Source organism: Pan troglodytes, chromosome 18 (genome assembly GCF_028858775.2).
Source record: "Pan troglodytes isolate AG18354 chromosome 18, NHGRI_mPanTro3-v2.0_pri, whole genome shotgun sequence".
NCBI lineage: Eukaryota > Metazoa > Chordata > Mammalia > Primates > Hominidae > Pan > Pan troglodytes.
In genome coordinates, this window is record NC_072416.2 from 92,036,880 (window position 1) to 92,060,293 (window position 23,414).

The following is a 23,414-nucleotide window of genomic DNA, read 5'->3' on the forward strand; positions in this document are numbered from 1 at the left end:
TCGGTGTAGATATTTCCATGTTTATACAGATAGCGGTGTAGTTATTTCCATGTATATACAGATGGCTGTGTAGGTATTTCCATGTTTATACAGATGGCTGTGTAGATATTTCCATGTTTATACAGATGACATTGTAGGTATTTCCATGTTTATACTGATGGCGATGTAGATATTTCCATGTTTATAGAGATCGCGGTGTAGACATTTCCATGTTTATACAGACAGCAGTGGAGATATTTCCATGTTTATACACATAGCGGTGTACATATTTCCATGTTTATAGAGACAGCGGTGTAGGTATTTCCATGTTTCTACAGATAGCGGTGCAGATATTTCCATGTTTATACAGATGCCTATGCAGATATTTCCATATTTATACAGAGGGCTCTGTAGATATTTCCATGTTTATACAGATGGCAGTGTAGGTTTTTCCATGTTCCTACACATGACTGTGTAGGTATTTCCATGTTTATACAGATGGATTTGTAGATACTTCCATGTTTATAGAGATAGCGGTGTAGATATTTCCATGTTTATACAGATAGCGGTGTAAATATTTCCATGTTTATACAGATCGTGGTGTAGATATTTCCATGTTTATAAAGATACCGGTGTAGAAATTTCCATGTTTATACAGACCGCAGTGTAGATATTTCCATGTTTATACAGATAGCGGTGTAGATATTTCCATGTTTGTACAGATGGCGGTTTTGATGTTTCCATCTATACGCAGATTGCCGTGTAGGTATTTCCATGTGTATGCAGACGACATTGTAGATATTTCCATGTTCATACAGATGGTGGTGTAGATATTTCCATGTTTATACAGATGACTGTATAGGTATTTCCATGTTTTTACAGATGGCATTGTAGATATTTCCATGTTTATAGAGATAGCAGTGTAGATATTTCCATGTTTATACAGATAGCGGTTTAGCTATTTCCATGTTTATACAGACCGCGGTGTAGATATTTCCATGTTTATACAGATAGCGGTGCAGATATTTCCATGTTTGTAAGATGGCGGTGTTGATCTTTCCATCTATACACAGATGACCGTGTAGATATTTCCACGTTTATACAGAAGGCGGCGCAGATATCTCCATGGATATGTAGAAGGTGGTGTAGATATTTCCATGTTTATACAGATAGCGGTGTAGATATTTCCATGTATATACAGATGGCTGTGTAGATATTTCCATGTTTATACAGATGGCTGTGTAGATATTTCCATGTTTATACAGATGACTTTGTAGGTATTTCCATGTTTATACAGATGGCGGTGTAGGTATTTCCATGTTTATAGACATAGCTGTGTAGATATTTCCATGTTTATACACATAGCGGTGTAGATATTTCCATGTTTATACAGATCACGCTGTAGATATTTCCATGTTTATACAGACAGCAGTGGAGATATTTCCATGTTTATACTCATAGCGTTGTATATATTTCCATGTTTATAGAGACAGCGGTGTAGCTATTTCCATGTTTATACAGATAGCGGTGCGGATATTTCCATGTTTATACAGATGCCTATGCAGATATTTCCATATTTATACAGAGGGCTCTGTAGATATTTCCATGTTTACACAGATGGCAGTGTAGATTTTTCCATGTTCCTACACATGACTGTGTAGGTATTTCCATGTTTATACAGATGGCTTTGTAGATATTTCCATGTTTATAGAGATAGCGGTGTAGATATTTCCATGTTTATACAAATAGCGGTGTAAATATTTCCATGTTTATACAGATCGTGGTGTAGATATTTCCATGTTTATACAGATACTGTTGTAGAAATTTCCATGTTTATACAGACCGCAGTGTAGATATTTCCATGTTTATACAGATAGCGGTGTAGATATTTCCATGTTTGTACAGATGGCGGTGTTGATGTTTCCATCTATACACAGATTGCCGTGTAGGTACTTCCATGTGTATACAGATGACATTGTAGATATTTCCATGTTTATACAGATGGTGGTGTAGATATTTCCATGTTTATACAGATGACTGTATAGGTATTTCCATATTTTTACAGATGGCATTGTAGATATTTCCATGTTTATAGAGATAGCAGTGTAGATATTTCCATGTTTATACAGATAGCGGTTTAGCTATTTCCATGTTTATACAGACCGCGGTGTAGATATTTCCATGTTTATGCAGATAGCGGTGCAGATATTTCCATGTTTGTACAGATGGCGGTGTTGACATTTCCATCTATACACAGATGATCGTGTAGATATTTCCAAGTTTATACACAAGGCGGCGCAGATATTTCCATGGATATGTAGAAGGCGGTGTAGGTATTTCCATGTTTATACAGATAGCGGTGTAGATATTTCCATGTTTATGCAGACAGCAGTGGAGATATTTCCATGTTTATACACATAGCAGTGTACATATTTCCATGTTTATAGAGACAGCGGTGTAGGTATTTCCATGTTTATACAGATAGCGGTGCAGATATTTCCATGTTTATACAGATGCCTATGCAGATATTTCCATATTTATACACAGGGCTCTGTAGATATTTCCATGTTTATACAAATGGCAGTGTAGATTTTTCCATGTTCCTACACATGACTGTGTAGGTATTTCCATGTTTATACAGATGGCTTTGTAGATATTTCCATGTTTATAGAGATAGCGGTGTAGATATTTCCATGTTTATACACATAGCGGTGTAAATATTTCCATGTTTATACAGATCGTGGTGTAGATATTTCCATGTTTATACAGATACCGGTGTAGAAATTTCCATGTTTATAAAGACCGCATTTTAGATATCTCCATGTATATACAGATAGCGGTGTAGATATTTCAATGTTTGTACATATGGCGGTGTTGATATTTCCATCTTTACACAGATGACCGTGAAGATATTTCCATGTTTATACAGAAGGCTGTGCAGATATTTCCATGGATATATAGAAGGCGGTGTAGATATTTCCATGTTTATACAGATAGCGGTTTAGCTATTTCCATGTATATACAGATGGCTGTGTAGATATTTCCATGTTTATACAGATGGCGGTGTAGATATTTCCATGTTTATATAGATAGCGGTGTAGATATTTCCATATTTATACAGATAACGGTGTAGATATTTCCATGTTTAGACAGATAGCAGTGTAAATATTTCCATGTTTGTACAGATCACGGTGTAGATATTTCCAGGTTTATAGAGATAGCAGTGTAGATATTTCCATGTTTATACAGATAGCGGTTTAGCTATTTCCATGTTTATACAGACCGCGGTGTAGATATATCCATGTTTATACAGATAGCGGTTTAGCTATTTCCATGTTTATACAGACCGCGGTGTAGATATTTCCATGTTTATACAGATAGCGGTGCAGATATTTCCATGTTTATACAGACAGCAGTGGAGATATTTCCATGTTTATACACATAGCGGTGTACATATTTCCATGTTTATAGAGACAGCGGTGTAGGTATTTCCATGTTTCTACAGATAGCGGTGCAGATATTTCCATGTTTATACAGATGCCTATGCAGATATTTCCATATTTATACAGAGGGCTCTGTAGATATTTCAATGTTTATACAGATGGCAGTGTAGATTTTTCCATGTTCCTACACATGACTGTGTAGGTATTTCCATGTTTATACAGATGGATTTGTAGATACTTCCATGTTTATAGAGATAGCGGTGTAGATATTTCCATGTTTATAGAGATAGCGGTGTAAATATTTCCATGTTTATACAGATCGTGGTGTAGATATTTCCATGTTTATACAGATACCGGTGTAGAAATTTCCATGTTTATACAGACCGCAGTGTAGATATTTCCATGTTTATACAGATAGCGGTGTAGATATTTCCATGTTTGTACAGATGGCGGTTTTGATGTTTCCATCTATACACAGATTGCCGTGTAGGTATTTCCATGTGTATGCAGATGACATTGTAGATATTTCCATGTTTATACAGATGGTGGTGTAGATATTTCCATGTTTATACAGATGACTGTATAGGTATTTCCATGTTTTTACAGATGGCATTGTAGATATTTCCATGTTTATAGAGATAGCAGTGTAGATATTTCCATGTTATACAGATAGCGGTTTAGCTATTTCCATGTTTATACAGACCGCGGTGTAGATATTTCCATGTTTATACAGATAGCGGTGTAAATATTTCCATGTTTATACAGATCGTGGTGTAGATATTTCCATGTTTATACAGATACCGGTGTAGAAATTTCCATGTTTATACAGACCGCAGTGTAGATATTTCCATGTTTATACAGACCGCTGTGTAGATATCTCCATGTTTATACATATAGCAGTATAGATATTTCCATGTCTGTACAGATGGCGGCGTTGATGTTTCCATCTATACACAGATTGCCGTGTAGGTATTTCCAGGTGTATACAGATGGCATTGTAGTTATTTCCATGTTTATGCAGATGGTGGTGTAGATATTTCCATGTTTATACAGATGACTGTATAGGTATTTCCATGTTTTTACAGATGGCATTGTAGATATTTCCATGTTTATAGAGATAGCAGTGTAGATATTTCCATGTTTATTCAGATGGCGGTGTAGATATTTCCATGTTTATAGAGATAGCGGTGTAGATATTTCCATATTTATACAGATAACTGTGTAGATATTTCCATGTTTATACAGATAGCAGTGTAAATATTTCCATGTTTATACAGATCACGGTGTAGATATTTCCAGGTTTATAGAGATAGCAGTGTAATTATTTAAATGTTTATACAGATAGCTGTTTAGCTATTTCCATGTTTATACAGACCGTGGTGTAGATATTACCATGTTTTTACAGATAGCGGTGCAGATATTTCCATGTTTGTACAGATGGCGGTGTTGATATTTCCATCTCTACACAGATGACTGTGTAGGTATTTCCATGTTTATACAGAAGGCGGCGCAGATATTTCCATGGATATGTAGAAGGCGGTGTAGATATTTCCATGTTTATACAGATAGCGGTGTAGATATTTCCATGTATATACAGATGGCTGTGTAGATATTTCCATGTTTATACAGATGGCTGTGTAGATATTTCCATGTTGATACAGATGACTTTGTAGGTATTTGCATGTTTATACTGATGGCGGTGTAGGTATTTCCAGGTTTATACAGACTGTGGTGTAGATATTTCCATGTTTATACAGATAGCGGTGCAGATATTTCCATGTTTATACAGATAGCGGTGCAGTTATTTCCATGTTTGTACAGATGGCGGTGTTGATATTTCCATCTACACACAGATGACCGTGTATTTATTTCCATGTTTATACAGAAGGCGCACAGATATTTCCATGGATATGTAGAAGGCGGTGTAGATATTTCCATGTTTATACAGACAGCGGTGTAGATATTTCCATGTATATACAGATGGCTGTGTAGATATTTCCATGTTTATACAGATGGCTGTGTAGATATTTCCATGTTTATACAGATGACTTTGTAGGTATTTCCATGTTTATACAAATGGCGGTGTAGTTATTTCCATGTTTATAGAGATAGCTGTGTAGATATTTCCATGTTTATACAGATAGTGGCGTAGATATTTCCATGTTTATACAGATCACGGTGTAGATATTTCCATGTTTATACAGACAGCAGTGAAGATATTTCCATGTTTATACACATAGCGGTGTACATATTTCCATGTTTATACAGACAGCGTTGTAGGTAATTCCATGTTTATACAGATAGCGGTGCAGATATTTCCATGTTTATACAGATGGCATCGTAGATATTTCCATGTTTATACAGATAACAGTGTAGATTTTTCCATGTTTATACAGATAGCAGTGTAAATATTCCCATGTTTATACAGATCACGGTGTAGAAATTTCCAGGTTTATACAGATAGCGGTGTAGATATTTCCATGTTTATACAGATAGCGGTTTAGCTATTTCCATGTTTATACAGACCGCGGTGTAGGTATTTCCATGTTTATACAGATAGCGGTGCAGATATTTCCATGTGTATACAGATGCCTATGCAGATATTTCCATATTTATACAGAGGGCTCTGTAGATATTTCCATGTTTATACAGATGGCAGTGTAGATTTTTCCATGTTCCTACACATGACTGTGTAGGTATTTCCATGTTTATACAGATGGTTTTGTAGATATTTCCATGTTTATATAGATAGCGGTGCAGATATTTCCACGTTTATACAGATAGCGGTGTAAATATTTCCATGTTTATACAGATCGTGGTGCAGATATTTCCATGTTTATACAGATACCAGTGTAGAAATTTCCATGTTTATACAGACCGCAGTGTAGATATCTCCATGTTTATACAGATAGCGGTGTAGATATTTCCATGTTTATACAGATGGCGGTGTAGATATTTCCATGTTTATAGAGACAGCGGTGTAGATATTTCCATATTTATACAGATAACGGTGTAGATATTTCCATGTTTATGCAGATAACAGTGTAAATATTTCCATGTTTATACAGATCACGGTGTAGATATTTCCAGGTTTATAGAGATAGCAGTGTAGATATTTCCATGTTTATACAGATAGCGGTTTAGCTATTTCCATGTTTATACAGACCGCGGTGTAGATATTTCCATGTTTATACAGATAGCGGTGCAGATATTTCCATGTTTGTACAGATGGCGGTGTTGATATTTCCATCTATACACAGATGACCGTGTAGATATTTCCATGTTTATACAGAAGACGGCACAGATATTTCCATGGATATGTAGAAGGCGGTGTAGATATTTCCATGTTTATACAGATAGCGGTGTAGATATTTCCATGTATATACAGATGGCTGTGTAGATATTTCCATGTTTATACAGATGGCTGTGTAGATATTTCCATGTTTATGCAGATGACTTTGTGGGTATTTACATGTTTATACAGATGGTGGTGTAGGTATTTCCATGTTTATAGAGATAGCTGTGTAGATATTTCCATGTTTATACAGATAGCGGTGTAGATATTTCCATGTTTATAGAGATAGCCGTGTAGATATTTCCATATTTATACAGATAACGGTGTAGATATTTCCATGTTTATAGAGATAGCAGTGTAAATATTTCCATGTTTATACAGATCACGGTGTAGGTATTTCCAGGTTTATACAGATAGCAGTGTAGATATTTCCATGTTTATACAGAGAGCGGTTTAGCTATTTCCATGTTTATACAGACCGCGGTGTAGATATTTCCATGTTTATACAGATAGCGGTGCAGATATTTCCATGTTTGTACAGATGGCGGTGTTGATATTTCCATCTATACACAGATGACCGTGTAGATATTTCCATGTTTATACAGAAGGCGGCGCAGATATTTCCATGGATATGTAGAAGGCGGTGTAGATTTTCCATGTTTATACAGATTGTGGTGTAGATATTTCCATGTATATACAGATGGCTGTGTAGATATTTCCATGTTTATTCAGATGGCTGTGTAGATATTTCTATGTTTATACAAATGACTTTGTAGGTATTTCCATGTTTATACAGATGGCGGTGTAGGTATTTCCATGTTTATAGAGATAGCTGTGTAGATATTTCCATGTTTATACAGATGACGGTGTAGGTATTTCCATGTTTATAGAGATAGCTGTGTAGATATTTCCATGTTTATACACATAGCGGTGTAGATATTTCCATGTTTATAGGGATCGTGGTGTAGATATTTCCATGTTTATGCAGACAGCAGTGTAGATATTTCCATGTTTGTACACATAGCGGTGTACTTATTTCCATGTTTATAGAGACAGCGGTGTAGGTATTTCCATGTTTACACAGATCACGGTGTAGATATTTCCATGTTTATACAGACAGCAGTGGAGATATTTCCATGTTTATACACATAGCGTTGTACATATTTCCATGTTTATAGATATAGCGGTGTAGATATTTCCATGTTTTTACAGATAGCGGTGTAAATATTTCCATGTTTCTACATATCGTGGTGTAGATATTTCCATGTTTATACAGATACCGGTGTAGAATTTTCCATGTTTATACAGACCGCAGTGTATATATCTCCATGTTTATACAGATAGCGGTGTAGATATTTCCATGTGTATACAGATCACGGTGTACATATTTCCATGTTTATACAGACCGCTTTGAAGATATTTCCATGTTTATACAGATAGCGGTGCAGATAGTTCCATGTTTGTACAGATGGCGGTGTTGATATTTCCATCTATACACAGATGTCCGTGTAGATATTTCCATGTTTATACAGAAGGCGGCGCAGATATTTCCATGGATATGTAGAAGGCGGTGTAGATATTACCATGTTTATACAGATAGCGGTGTAGATATTTCCATGTATATACAGATGGCTGTGTAGATATTTCCATGTTTATACAGATGGCTGTGTAGATATTTCCATGTTTATACAGATGACTTTGTAGGTATTTCCATGTTTATACAGATGGCGGTGTAGGTATTTCCATGTTTATAGAGATAGCTGTGTAGATATTTCCATGTTTATACAGATCGCGGTGTAGTTATTTCCATGTTTACACAGACAGCAGTGGAGATATTTCCATGTTTATACGCATAGCGGTGTACATATTTCCATATTTATAGAGACAGCGGTGTAGGTATTTCCATGTTTCTACAGATAGCGGTGCAGATATTTCCATGTTTATACAGATGCCTATGCAGATATTTCCATATTTATACAGAGGGCTCTGTAGATATTTCCATGTTTATACAGATGGCAGTGTAGATTTTTCCATGTTCCTACACATGACTGTGTAGTTATTTCCATGTTTATACAGATGGCTTTGTAGATATTTCAATGTTTATAGAGATAGCGGTGTAGATATTTCCATGTTTATACAGATACCGGTGTAGAAATTTCCATGTTTATACAGACCGCAGTGTAGATATCTCCATGTTTATACAGATAGCGGTGTAGATATTTCCATGTTTGTACAGATGGCGGTGTTGGTGTTTCCATCTATACACAGATTGCCGTGTAGGTATTTCCATGTGTATACAGATGGCATTGTAGATATTTCCTTGTTTATACAGATTGTGGTGTAGATATTTCCATGTTTATACAGATGACTGTATAGGTATTTCCATGTTTTTACAGATGGCATTGTAGATATTTCCATGTTTATAGAGATAGCAGTGTAGATATTTCCATATTTATACAGATAACGGTGTAGATATTTCCATGTTTATACAGATAGCAGTGCAAATATTTCCATGTTTATACAGATCACGGTGTAGATATTTCCATGTTTATACAGACCGCTTTGAAGATATTTCGATGTTTATACAGATAGCGGAGCAGATATTTCCATGTTTGTACAGATGGCGGTGTTGATATTTCCATCTATACACAGATGACCGTGTAGATATTTCCATGTTTATACAGAAGGCGGCGCAGATATTTCCATGGATATGTAGAAGGCGGTGTAGATATTTCCATGTTTATACAGATAGCGGTGTAGATATTTCCATGTATATACAGATGGCTCTGTAGATATTTCCATGTTTATACAGATGGCTGTGTAGATATTTCCATGTTTATACAGATGACTTTGTAGGTATTTCCATGTTTATACAGATGGCGCTGTAGCTATTTCCATGTTTATAGAGATAGCTGTGTAGATATTTCCATGTTTATACAGATAACGGTGTACATATTTCCATGTTTATAGAGACAGCGGTGTAGGTATTTCCATGTTTATACAGATAGCGGTGCAGATATTTCCATGTGTATAGAGATGCCTATGCAGATATTTCCATATTTATAGAGAGGGCTCTGTAGATATTTCCATGTTTATACAAATGGCAGTGTAGATTTTTCCATGTTCCTACACATGACTGTGTAGTTATTTCCATGTTTATACAGATGGCTTTGTAGATAATTCCATTTTTATAGAGATAGCGGTGTAGATATTTCCATGTTTATACACATATCGGTGTAAATATTTCCATGTTTATACAGATCGTGGTGTAGATATTTCCATGTTTATACAGATAGCAGTGTAGATATTTCCATGTTTGTACAGATGGCGGTGTTGATGTTTCCATCTATGTACAGATTGCCGTGTAGGTATTTCCATGTGTATTCAGATGGCATTGTAGATATTTCCATGTTTATACAGACCGTGGTGTAGATATTTCCATGTTTATACAGATGACTGTGTAGGTATTTCCATGTTTTTACAGATGGCATTGTAGATATTTCCATGTTTATAGAGATAACGGTGTAGATATTTCCATATTTACACAGATATCGGTGTAGATATTTCCATGTTTATACAGATAGCAGTGTAAATATTTCCTTGTTTATACAGATCACGGTGTAGATATTTCCATGTTTATATAGACCTCTTTGAAAATATTTCCTTGTTTATACAGATAGCGGTGCAGATATTTCCATGTTTGTACAGATGGCGGTGTTGATATTTCCATCTATACACAGATGACCGTGTAGATATTTCCATGTTTATACAGAAGGCGGTGCAGATATTTCCATGGATATGTAGAAGGCCGTGTAGATATTTCCATGTTTATACAGATAGCGGTGTAGATATTTCCATGTATATACAGATGGCTGTGTAGATATTTCCATGTTTATACAGATGGCTGTGTAGATATTTCCATGTTTATACAGATGACTTTGTAGGTATTTCCATGTTTATACAGATGGCGGTGTAGGTATTTCCATGTTTATAGAGATAGCTTTGTAGATATTTCCATGTTTATACAGATAGCGGTGTAGATACTTCCATGTTTATACAGATCGCGGTGTAGATATTTCCATGTTTATACAGACAGCAGTGGAGATATTTCCATGTTTATACGCATAGCGGTGTACATATTTCCACGTTTATAGAGACAGCGGTGTAGGTATTTCCATGTTTATACAGATAGCGGTGCAGATATTTCCATGTTTATACAGATGCCTATGAAGATATTTCCATATTTATACAGAGGGCTCTGTAGATATTTCCATGTTTATACAGATGGCAGTGTAGATTTTTCCATGTTCCTACACATGACTGTGTAGGTATTTCCATGTTTATACAGATGGCTTTGTAGATATTTCAATGTTTATAGAGATAGCGGTGTAGATATTTCCATGTTTATACAGATAGCGGTGTAAATATTTCCATGTTTATACAGATCGTGGTGTAGATATTTCCATGTTTATACAGATACCGGTGTAGAAATTTCCATGTTTATACAGACCGCAGTGTAGATATCTCCATGTTTATACAGATAGAGGTGTAGATATTTCCATGTTTGTACAGATGGCGGTGTTGGTGTTTCCATCCATACACAGATTGCCGTGTAGGTATTTCCATGTGTATACAGATGGCATTGTAGATATTTCCATGTTTCTACAGATGGTGATGTAGATATTTCCATGTTTATACAGATGACTGTATAGGTATTTCCATGTTTTTACAGATGGCATTGTAGATATTTCCATGTTTATAGAGATAGCAGTGTAGATATTTCCATGTTTATACAGATGGCGATGTAGATATTTCCATGTTTCTAGAGATAGCGGTGTAGATATTTCCATATTTATACAGATAACGGTGTAGATATTTCCATGTTTATACAGATAGCAGTGTAAATATTTCCATGTTTATACAGATCACGGTGTAGATATTTCCAGGTTTATACAGATAGCAGTGTAGATATTTCCATGTATATACAGATGGCTGTGTAGATATTTCCATGTTCATACAGATGGCTGTGTAGATATTTCCAAGTTTATACAGACGACTTTGTAGTTATTTCCATGTTTATACAGATGGCGGTGTAGGTATTTCCATGTTTATAGAGATAGCTGTGTAGATATTTCCATGTTTATACAGATAGCGGTGTAGATATTTCCATGTTTATAGAGATAGCGGTGTAGATATTTCCATATTTATACAGATAACGGTGTAGATATTTCCATGTTTATACAGATAGCAGTGTAAATATTTCCATGTTTATACAGATCACGTTGTAGATATTTCCAGGTTTATACAGATAGCAGTGAAGATATTTCCATGTTTATACAGATAGCGGTTTAGCTATTTCCATGTTTATACAGACCGCGGTGTAGATATTTCCATGTTTATACAGATAGCGGTGCAGATATTTCCATGTTTGTACAGATGGCGGTGTTGATATGTCCATCTATACACAGATGACCGTGTAGATATTTCCGTGTTTATACAGAAGGCTGCGCAGATATTTCCATGGATATGAAGAAGGCGGTGTAGATATTTCCATGTTTATACAGATAGTGGTGTAGATATTTCCACGTATATACAGATGGCTGTGTAGATATTTCCATGTTTATACAGTTGGCTGTGTAGATATTTCCATGTTTATACAGATGAATTTGTAGGTATTTCCATGTTTATACAGATGGCGGTGTAGGTATTTCCATGTTTATAGAGATAGCTGTGTAAATATTTCCATGTTTATACAGATGGCGGTGTAGGTATTTCCATGTTTATAGAGATAGCTGTGTAGATATTTCCATGTTTATACAGATAGCGGTGTAGATATTTCCATGTTTATACAGATCGCGGTGTAGATATTTCCATGTTTATGCAGACAGCAGTGGAGATATTTCCATGTTTATACACATAGCGGTGTACATATTTCCATGTTTATAGAGACAGCGGTGTAGTTATTTCCATGTTTATACAGATCACGGTGTAGATATTTCCATGTTTATACAGACAGCAGTGGAGATATTTCCATGTTTATACACATAGCGTTGTACATATTTCCATGTTTATAGAGACAGCGGTGTAGTTACTTCCATGTTTATACAGATAGCGGTGCAGATATTACCATGTTTATACAGATGCCTATGCAGATATTTCCATATTTATACAGATGGCTCTGTAGATATTTCCATGTTTATACAGATGGCAGTGTAGATTTTTCCATGTTCCTACACATGACTGTGTAGGTATTTCCATGTTTATACAGATGGCTTTGTAGATATTTCCATGTTTATAGAGATAGCGGTGCAGATATTTCCATGTTTATACAGATAGCGGTGTAAATATTTCCATGTTTATACAGATCGTGGTGTAGATATTTCCATGTTTATACAGATACCGGTGTAGAAATTTCCATGTTTATACAGACCGCAGTGTAGATATCTCCATGTTTATACAGATAGCGGTGTAGATATTTCCATGTTTTTACAGATGGCGTTGTTGATATTTCCATCTATACACAGATGACCGTGTACATATTTCCATGTTTATACAGAAGGCGGCGCAGATATTTCCATGGATATGTAGAAGGCGGTGTAGATATTTCCATGTTTATACAGATAGCGGTGTAGATATTTCCATGTATATACAGATGGCTGTGTAGATATTTCCATGTTTATACAGATGGTGGTGTAGATATTTCCATGTTTATACAGATGACTCTATAGGTATTTCCATGTTTTTACAGATGGCATTGTAGATATTTCCATGTTTATAGAGATAGCAGTGTAGATATTTCCATGTTTATACAGATGGCGGTGTAGATATTTCCATGTTTATACAGATAACGGTGTAGATATTTCCATGTTTATACAGATAGCAGTGTAAATATTTCCATGTTTATACAGATCACTGTGTAGATATTTCCAGGTTTATAGAGATAGCGGTGTAGATATTTCCATGTTTACACAGATAGCGGTTTAGCTATTTCCATGTTTATACAGACCTCGGTGTAGATATTTCCATGTTTATACAGATAGTGGTGCAGATATTTCCATGTTTGTACAGATGGCGGTGTTGATATTTCCATCTTTACACAGATGACCGTGAAGATATTTCCATGTTTATACAGAAGGCGGCGCAGATATTTCCATGGATATGTAGAAGGCGGGGTAGATATTTCCATGTTTATACAGATAGCGGTGTAGATATTTCCATGTATATACAGATGGCTGTGTAGATATTTCCATGTTTATACAGATGGCTGTGTAGCTATTTCCATGTTTATACAGATGACTTTGTAGGTATTTCCATGTTTATACAGATGGCGCTGTAGCTATTTCCATGTTTATAGAGATAGCTGTGTAGATATTTCCATGTTTATACAGATAACGGTGTACATATTTCCATGTTTATAGAGACAGCGGTGTAGGTATTTCCAAGTTTATACAGATAGCGGTGCAGATATTTCCATGTGTATACAGATGCCTATGCAGATATTTCCATATTTATAGAGAGGGCTCTGTAGATATTTCCATGTTTATACAAATGGCAGTGTAGATTTTTCCATGTTCCTACACATGACTGTGTAGTTATTTCCATGTTTATACAGATGGCTTTGTAGATAATTCCATTTTTATAGAGATAGCTGTGTAGATATTTCCATGTTTATATACATATCGGTGTAAATATTTCCATGTTTATACAGATCGTGGTGTAGATATTTCCATGTTTATACAGATAGCGGGGTAGATATTTCCATGTTTGTACAGATGTCGGTGTTGATGTTTCCATCTATGTACAGATTGCCGTGTAGGTATTTCCATGTGTATTCAGATGGCATTGTAGATATTTCCATGTTTATACAGACCGTGGTGTAGACATTTCCATGTTTATACAGATGACTGTATAGGTATTTCCATGTTTTTACAGATGGCGTTGTAGATATTTCCATGTTTATAGAGATAACGGTGTAGATATTTCCATATTTACACAGATATCGGTGTAGATATTTCCATGTTTATACAGATAGCAGTGTAAATATTTCCTTGTTTATACAGATCACGGTGTAGATATTTCCATGTTTATATAGACCACTTTGAAAATATTTCCATGTTTATACAGATAGCGGTGCAGATATTTCCATGTTTGTACAGATGGCGGTGTTGATATTTCCATCTATACACAGATGACCGTGTAGATATTTCCATGTTTATACAGAAGGCGGTGCAGATATTTCCATGGATATGTAGAAGGCCGTGTAGATATTTCCATGTTTATACAGATAGCGGTGTAGATATTTCCATGTATATAGAGATGGCTGTGTAGATATTTCCATGTTTATACAGATGGCTGTGTAGATATTTCCATTTTTATACAGATGACTTTGTAGGTATTTCCATGTTTATACAGATGGCGGTGTAGGTATTTCCATGTTTATAGAGATAGCTTTGTAGATATTTCCATGTTTATACAGATAGCGGTGTAGATATTTCCAGGTTTATACAGATCGCGGTGTAGATATTTCCATGTTTATACAGACAGCAGTGGAGATATTTCCATGTTTATACGCATAGCGGTGTACATATTTCCACGTTTATAGAGACAGCGGTGTAGGTATTTCCATGTTTATACAGATAGCGGTGCAGATATTTCCATGTTTATACAGATGCCTATGCAGATATTTCCATATTTATACAGAGGGCTCTGTAGATATTCAAAGGTTTATACAGATGGCAGTGTAGATTTTTCCATGTTCCTACACATGACTGTGTAGGTATTTCCATATTTATACAGATGGCTTTGGAGATATTTCCATGTTTATAGAGATAGCGGTGCAGATATTTCCATGTTTATACAGATAGCGGTGTAAATATTTCCATGTTTATACAGATCGTGGTGTAGATATTTCCATGTTTATACAGATACCAGTGTAGAAATTTCCATGTTTATACAGACCGCAGTGTAGATATCTCCATGTTTATACAGATAGCGGTGTAGATATTTCCATGTTTGTACAGATGGCGGTGTTGGTGTTTCCATCTATACCCAGATTGCCGTGTAGGTATTTCCATGTGTATACAGATGGCATTGTAGATATTTCCATGTTTATACAGATGGTGGTGTAGATATTTCCATGTTTATACAGATGACTGTATAGGTATTTCCATGTTTTTACAGATGGCATTGTACATCTTTCCATGTTTATAGAGATAGCAGTGTAGATATTTCCATGTTTATACAGATGGCGGTGTAGATATTTCCATATTTATAGAGATAGCGGTGTAGATATTTCCATGTTTATAGAGATAGCCGTGTAGATATTTCCATATTTATACAGATAACGGTGTAGATATTTCCATGTTTATACAGATAGCAGTGTAAATATTTCCATGTTTATACAGATCACGGTGTAGATATTTCCAGGTTTATACAGATAGCAGTGTAGATATTTCCATGTTTATACAGATAGCGGTTTAGCTATTTCCATGTTTATACGGACCGCGGTGTAGATATTTCCATGTTTATACAGATAGCGGTGCAGATATTTCCATGGTTGTACAGACGGCGGTGTTGATATTTCCATCTATACACAGATGACCGTGTAGATATTTCCATGTTTATACAGAAGGCGGCACAGATATTTCCATGGATTTGTAGAAGGCGGTGTAGATTTTCCATGTTTATACAGATTGTGGTGTAGATATTTCCATGTATATACAGATGGCTGTGTAGATATTTCCATGTTTATACAGATGGCTGTGTAGATATTTCCATGTTTATACAGATGACTTTGTAGGTATTTCCATGTTTATACAGATGGCGGTGTAGGTATTTCCATGTTTGTAGAGATAGCTGTGTAGATATTTCCATGTTTATACAGATGACGGTGTAGGTATTTCCATGTTTATAGAGATAGCTGTGTAGATATTTCCATGTTTATACAGATAGCGGTGTAGATATTTCCATGTTTATAGAGATCGTGGTGTAGATATTTCCATGTTTATGCAGACAGCAGTGTAGATATTTCCATGTTTGTACACATAGCGGTGTACTTATTTCCATGTTTATAGATACAGCGGTGTAGGTATTTCCATGTTTACACAGATCACGGTGTAGATATTTCCATGTTTATACAGACAGCAGTGGAGATATTTCCATGTTTATACACATAGCGTTGTACATATTTCCATGTTTATACAGATAGCGGTGTAGATATTTCCATGTATATACAGATGGCTGTGTAGATATTTCCATGTTTATACAGATGGCTGTGTAGATATTTCCATGTTTATACAGATGACTTTGTAGGTATTTCCATGTTTATACAGATGGCGGTGTAGGTATTTCCATGTTTATAGAGATAGCTGTGTAGATATTTCCATGTTTGTACAGATGGCGGTGTAGGTATTTCCATGTTTTTAGAAATTGCTGTGTAGATATTTCCATGTTTATACAGATAGCGGTGTAGATATTTCCATGTTTATACAGATCGCGGTGTAGATATTTCCATGTTTATACAGACAGCAGTGGAGATATTTCCATGTTTATACGCATAGCGGTGTACATATTTCCATGTTTATAGAGACAGCGGAGTAGGTATTTCCACGTTTCTACAGATAGTGGTGCAGATATTTCCATGTTTATACAGATGCCTATGCAGATATTTCCATATTTATACAGAGGGCTCTGTAGATATTTCCATGTTTATACAGATGGCAGTGTAGATTTTTCCATGTTCCTACACATGACTGTGTAGGTATTTCCATGTTTATACAGATGGCTTTGTACATATTTCCATGTTTATAGAGATAGCGGTGTAGATATTTCCATGTTTATACAGATAGCGGTGTAAATATTTCCATGTTTATACAGATCGTGGTGTAGATATTTCCATGTTTATACAGATACCGGTGTAGAAATTTCCATGCTTATACAGACCGCAGTGTAGGTATCTCCATGTTTATACAGATAGCGGTGTAGATATTTCCATGTTTGTACAGATGGCGGTGTTGGTGTTTCCATCTATTCACAGATTGCCGTGTAGGTATTTCCATGTGTATACAGATGCCATTGTAGATATTTCCATGTTTATACAGATGGTGGTGTAGATATTTCCATGTTTATACAGATGACTGTATAGGTATTTCCATGTTTTTACAGATGGCATAGTAGATATTTCCATGTTTATAGAGATAGCAGTGTAGATATTTCCATGTTTATACAGATAGCGGTTTAGCTATTTCCATGTTTATACAGACCGCGGTGTAGATATTTCCATGTTTATACAGATAGCGGTGCAGATATTTCCATGTTTTTACAGATGGCGGTGTTGATATTTCCATCTATACACAGATGTCCGTGTAGATATTTCCAAGTTTATACAGAAGGCGGCGCAGATATTTCCATGGATATGTAGAAGGCGGTGTAGATATTTCCATGTTTATACAGATAGCGGTGTAGATATTTCCATGTATATACAGATGGCTGTATAGATATTTCCATGTTTATACAGATGGTGGTGTAGATATTTCCATGTTTATACAGATGACTGTATAGGTATTTCCATGTTTTTACAGATGGCATTGTAGATATTTCCATGTTTATAGAGATAGCAGTGTAGATATTTCCATGTTTATACAGATGGCGGTGTAGATATTTCCATGTTTATACAGATAACGGTGTAGATATTTCCATGTTTATACAGATAGCAGTGTAAATATTTCCATGTTTATACAGATCACTGTGTAGATATTTCCAGGTTTATAGAGATAGCGGTGTAGATATTTCCATGTTTACACAGATAGCGGTTTAGCTATTTCCATGTTTATACAGACCGCGGTGTAGATATTTCCATGTTTATACAGATAGTGGTGCAGATATTTTCATGTTTGTACCGATGGCGGTGTTGATATTTCCATCTTTACACAGATGACCGTGAAGATATTTCCATGTTTATACAGAAGGCGGCGCAGATATTTCCATGGATATGTAGAAGGCGGTGTAGATATTTCCATGTTTATACAGATAGCGGTGTAGATATTTCCATGTATATACAGATGGCTGTGTAGATATTTCCATGTTTATACAGATGGCTGTGTAGATATTTCCATGTTTATACAGATGACTTTGTAGGTATTTCCATGTTTATACAGATGGCGCTGTAGCTATTTCCATGTTTATAGAGATAGCTGTGTAGATATTTCCATGTTTATACAGATAGCGGTGTACATATTTCCATATTTATAGAGACAGCGGTGTAGGTATTTCCATGTTTATACAGATAGCGGTGCAGATATTTCCATGTTTATACAGATGCCTATGCAGATATTTCCATATTTATAGAGAGGGCTCTGTAGATATTTCCATGTTTATACAAATGGCAGTGTAGATTTTTCCGTGTTCCTACACATGACTGTGTAGTTATTTCCATGTTTATACAGATGGCATTGTAGATATTTCCATGTTTATAGAGATAGCGGTGTAGATATTTCCATGTTTATACACACAGCGGTGTAAATATTTCCATGTTTATACAGATCGTGGTGTAGATATTTCCATGTTTATACAGATAGTGGTGTAGATATTTCCATGTTTGTACAGATGGCGGTGTTGATGTTTCCATCTATGTACAGATTGCCGTGTAGGTATTTCCATGTGTATACAGATGGCATTGTAGATATTTCCATGTTTATACAGACCGTGGTGTAGATATTTCCATGTTTATACAGATGACTGTATAGGTATTTCCATGTTTTTACAGATGGCATTGTAGATATTTCCATGTTTATAGAGATAACGGTGTAGATATTTCCATATTTATACAGATATCGTTGTAGATATTTCCATGTTTATACAGAGAGCAGTGTAAATATTTCCTTGTTTATACAGATCACGGTGTAGATATTTCCATGTTTATACAGATAGCGGTGCAGATATTTCCATGTTTGTACAGATGGCTGTGTTGATATTTCCATCTATACACAGATGACCGTGTAGATATTTTCATGTTTATACAGAAGGCGGCACAGATATTTCCATGGATATGTAGAAGGCGGTGTAGAAATTTCCAAGTTTATACAGATAGTGGTGTAGATATTTCCATGTTTATACAGATCACATTGTAGGTATTTCCATGTTTATACAGACAGCAGTGGAGATATTTCCATGTTTATACACATAGCGGTGTACATATTTCCATGTTTATAGACACAGCGGTGTAGGTATTTCCATGTTTATAGAGATAGCGGTGCAGTTATTTCCATGTTTATACAGATGCCTATGCAGATATTTCCATATTTATACAGAGGGCTCTGTAGATATTTCCATGTTTATACAAATGGCAGTGTAGATTTTTCCATGTTCCTACACATGACTGTGTAGGTATTTCCATGTTTATACAGATGGCTTTGTAGATATTTCCATGTTTATAGATATAGCGGTGTAGATATTTCCATGTTTTTACAGATAGCGGTGTAAATATTTCCATGTTTATACATATCGTGGTGTAGATATTTCCATGTTTATACAGATACCGGTGTAGAATTTTCCATGTTTATACAGACCGCAGTGTAGATATCTCCATGTTTATACAGATAGCGGTGTAGATATTTCCATGTTTGTACAGATGGCGGTGTTGGTGTTTCCATCTATACACAGATTGCCGTGTAGGTATTTCCATGTGTATACAGATGGCATTGTAGATATTTCCATGTTTATACAGTTGGTGGTGTAGATATTTCCATGTTTACACAGATGACTGTATAGGTATTTCCATGTTTTTACAGATGGCTTTGTAGATACTTCCATGTTTATAGAGATAGCAGTGTAGATATTTCCATGTTTATACAGATGGCGGTGTAGATATTTCCATGTTTATAGAGATAGCGGTGTAGACATTTCCATATTTATACAGATAACGGTGTAGATATTTCCATGTTTATACAGATAGCAGTGTAAATATTTCCATGTTTATACAGATCACCGTGTAGATATTTCCAGGTTTATAGAGATAGCAGTGTAGATATTTCCGTGTTTATACAGATAGCGGTTTAGATATTTCCATGAATATACAGACCGCGGTGTAGATATTTCCATGTTTATACAGATAGCGGTGCAGATATTTCCATGTTTGTACAGATGGCGGTGTTGATATTTCCATCTATACACAGATGACCGTGAAGATATTTCCATGTTTATACAGAAGGCGGCGCAGATATTTCCATGGATATGTAGAAGGCGGTGTAGATATTTCCATGTTTATACAGATAGCGGTGTAGATATTTCCATGTTTACACAGATGGCGGTGTAGAAATTTCCATGTTTATAGAGATAGCGGTGTAGATATTTCCATATTTATACAGATAACGGTGTAGATAATTCCATGTTTATACAGATAGCAGTGTAAATATTTCCATGTTTATACAGATCACGGTGTAGATATTTCCAGGTTTATAGAGATAGCAGTCTAGATATTTCCATGTTTATACAGATAGCGGTTTAGCTATTTCCATGTTTATACAGACCGCGGTGTAGATATTTCCATGTTTATACAGATAGCGGTGCAGATATTTCCATGTTTGTACAGATGGCGGTGTTGATATTTCCATCTATACACAGATGACCGTGTAGATATTTTCATGTTTATACAGAAGGCGGCACAGATATTTCCATGGATATGTAGAAGGCGGTGTAGATATTTCCAAGTTTATACAGATAGCGGTGTAGGTATTTCCATGTTTATACAGATCACATTGTAGATATTTCCATGTTTATACAGACAGCAGTGGAGATATTTCCATGTTTATACACATAGCGGTGTACATATTTCCATGTTTATAGACACAGCGGTGTAGGTATTTCCATGTTTATAGAGATAGCGGTGCAGTTATTTCCATGTTTATACAGATGCCTATGCAGATATTTCCATATTTATACAGAGGGCTCTGTAGATATTTCCATGTTTATACAAATGTCAGTGTAGATTTTTCCATGTTCCTACACATGACTGTGTAGGTATTTACATGTTTATACAGATGGCTTTGTAGATATTTCCATGTTTATAGATATAGCGGTGCAGATATTTCCATGTTTTTACAGATAGCGGTGTAAATATTTCCATGTTTATACATATCGTGGTGTAGATATTTCCATGTTTATACAGATACCGGTGTAGAATTTTCCATGTTTATACAGACCGCAGTGTAGATATCTCCATGTTTATACAGATAGCGGTGTAGATATTTCCATGTTTGTACAGATGGCGTTGTTGGTGTCCATCTATACACAGATTGCCGTGTAGGTATTTCCATGTGTGTACAGATGGCATTGTAGATATTTCCATGTTTATACAGTTGGTGGTGTAGATGTTTCCATGTTTATACAGATGACTGTATAGGTATTTCCATGTTTTTACAGATGGCATTGTAGATATTTCCATGTTTACAGAGATAGCAGTGTAGATATTTCCATGTTTATACAGATGGCGGTGTAGATATTTCCATGTTTATAGAGATAGCGGTGTAGACATTTCCATATTTATACAGATAACGGTGTAGATATTTCCATGTTTATACAGATAGCAGTGTAAATATTTCCATGTTTATACAGATCACCGTGTAGATATTTCCAGGTTTATAGAGATAGCAGTGTAGATATTTCCATGTTTATACAGATAGCGGTTTAGATATTTCCATGAATATACAGACCGCGGTGTAGATATTTCCATGTTTATACAGATAGCGGTGCAGATATTTCCATGTTTGTACAGATGGCGGTGTTGCTATTTCCATCTATACACAGATGACCGTGAAGATATTTCCATGTTTATACAGAAGGCGGCACAGATATTTCCATGGATATGTAGAAGGCGGTGTAGATATTTCCATGTTTATACAGATAGCGGTGTAGATATTTCCATGTTTACACAGATGGCGGTGTAGAAATTTCCATGTTTATAGAGATAGCGGTGTAGATATTTCCATATTTATACAGATAACGGTGTAGATAATTCCATGTTTATACAGATAGCAGTGTAAATATTTCCATGTTTATACAGATCACGGTGTAGATATTTCCAGGTTTATAGAGATAGCAGTCTAGATATTTCCATGTTTATACAGATAGCGGTTTAGCTATTTCCATGTTTATACAGACCGCGGTGTAGATATTTCCATGTTTATACAGATAGCGGTGCAGATATTTCCATGTTTGTACAGATGGCGGTGTTGATATTTCCATCTATACACAGATGACCGTGTAGATATTTTCATGTTTATACAGAAGGTGGCACAGATATTTCCATGGATATGTAGAAGGCGCTGTAGATATTTCCAAGTTTATACAGATAGCGGTGTAGGTATTTCCATGTTTATACAGATCACATTGTAGATATTTCCATGTTTATACAGACAGCAGTGGAGATATTTCCATGTTTATACACATAGCGGTGTACATATTTCCATGTTTATAGACACAGCGGTGTAGGTATTTCCATGTTTATAGAGATAGCGGTGCAGTTATTTCCATGTTTATACAGATGCCTATGCAGATATTTCCATATTTATACAGAGGGCTCTGTAGATATTTCCATGTTTATACAAATGTCAGTGTAGATTTTTCCATGTTCCTACACATGACTGTGTAGGTATTTACATGTTTATACAGATGGCTTTGTAGATATTTCCATGTTTATAGAT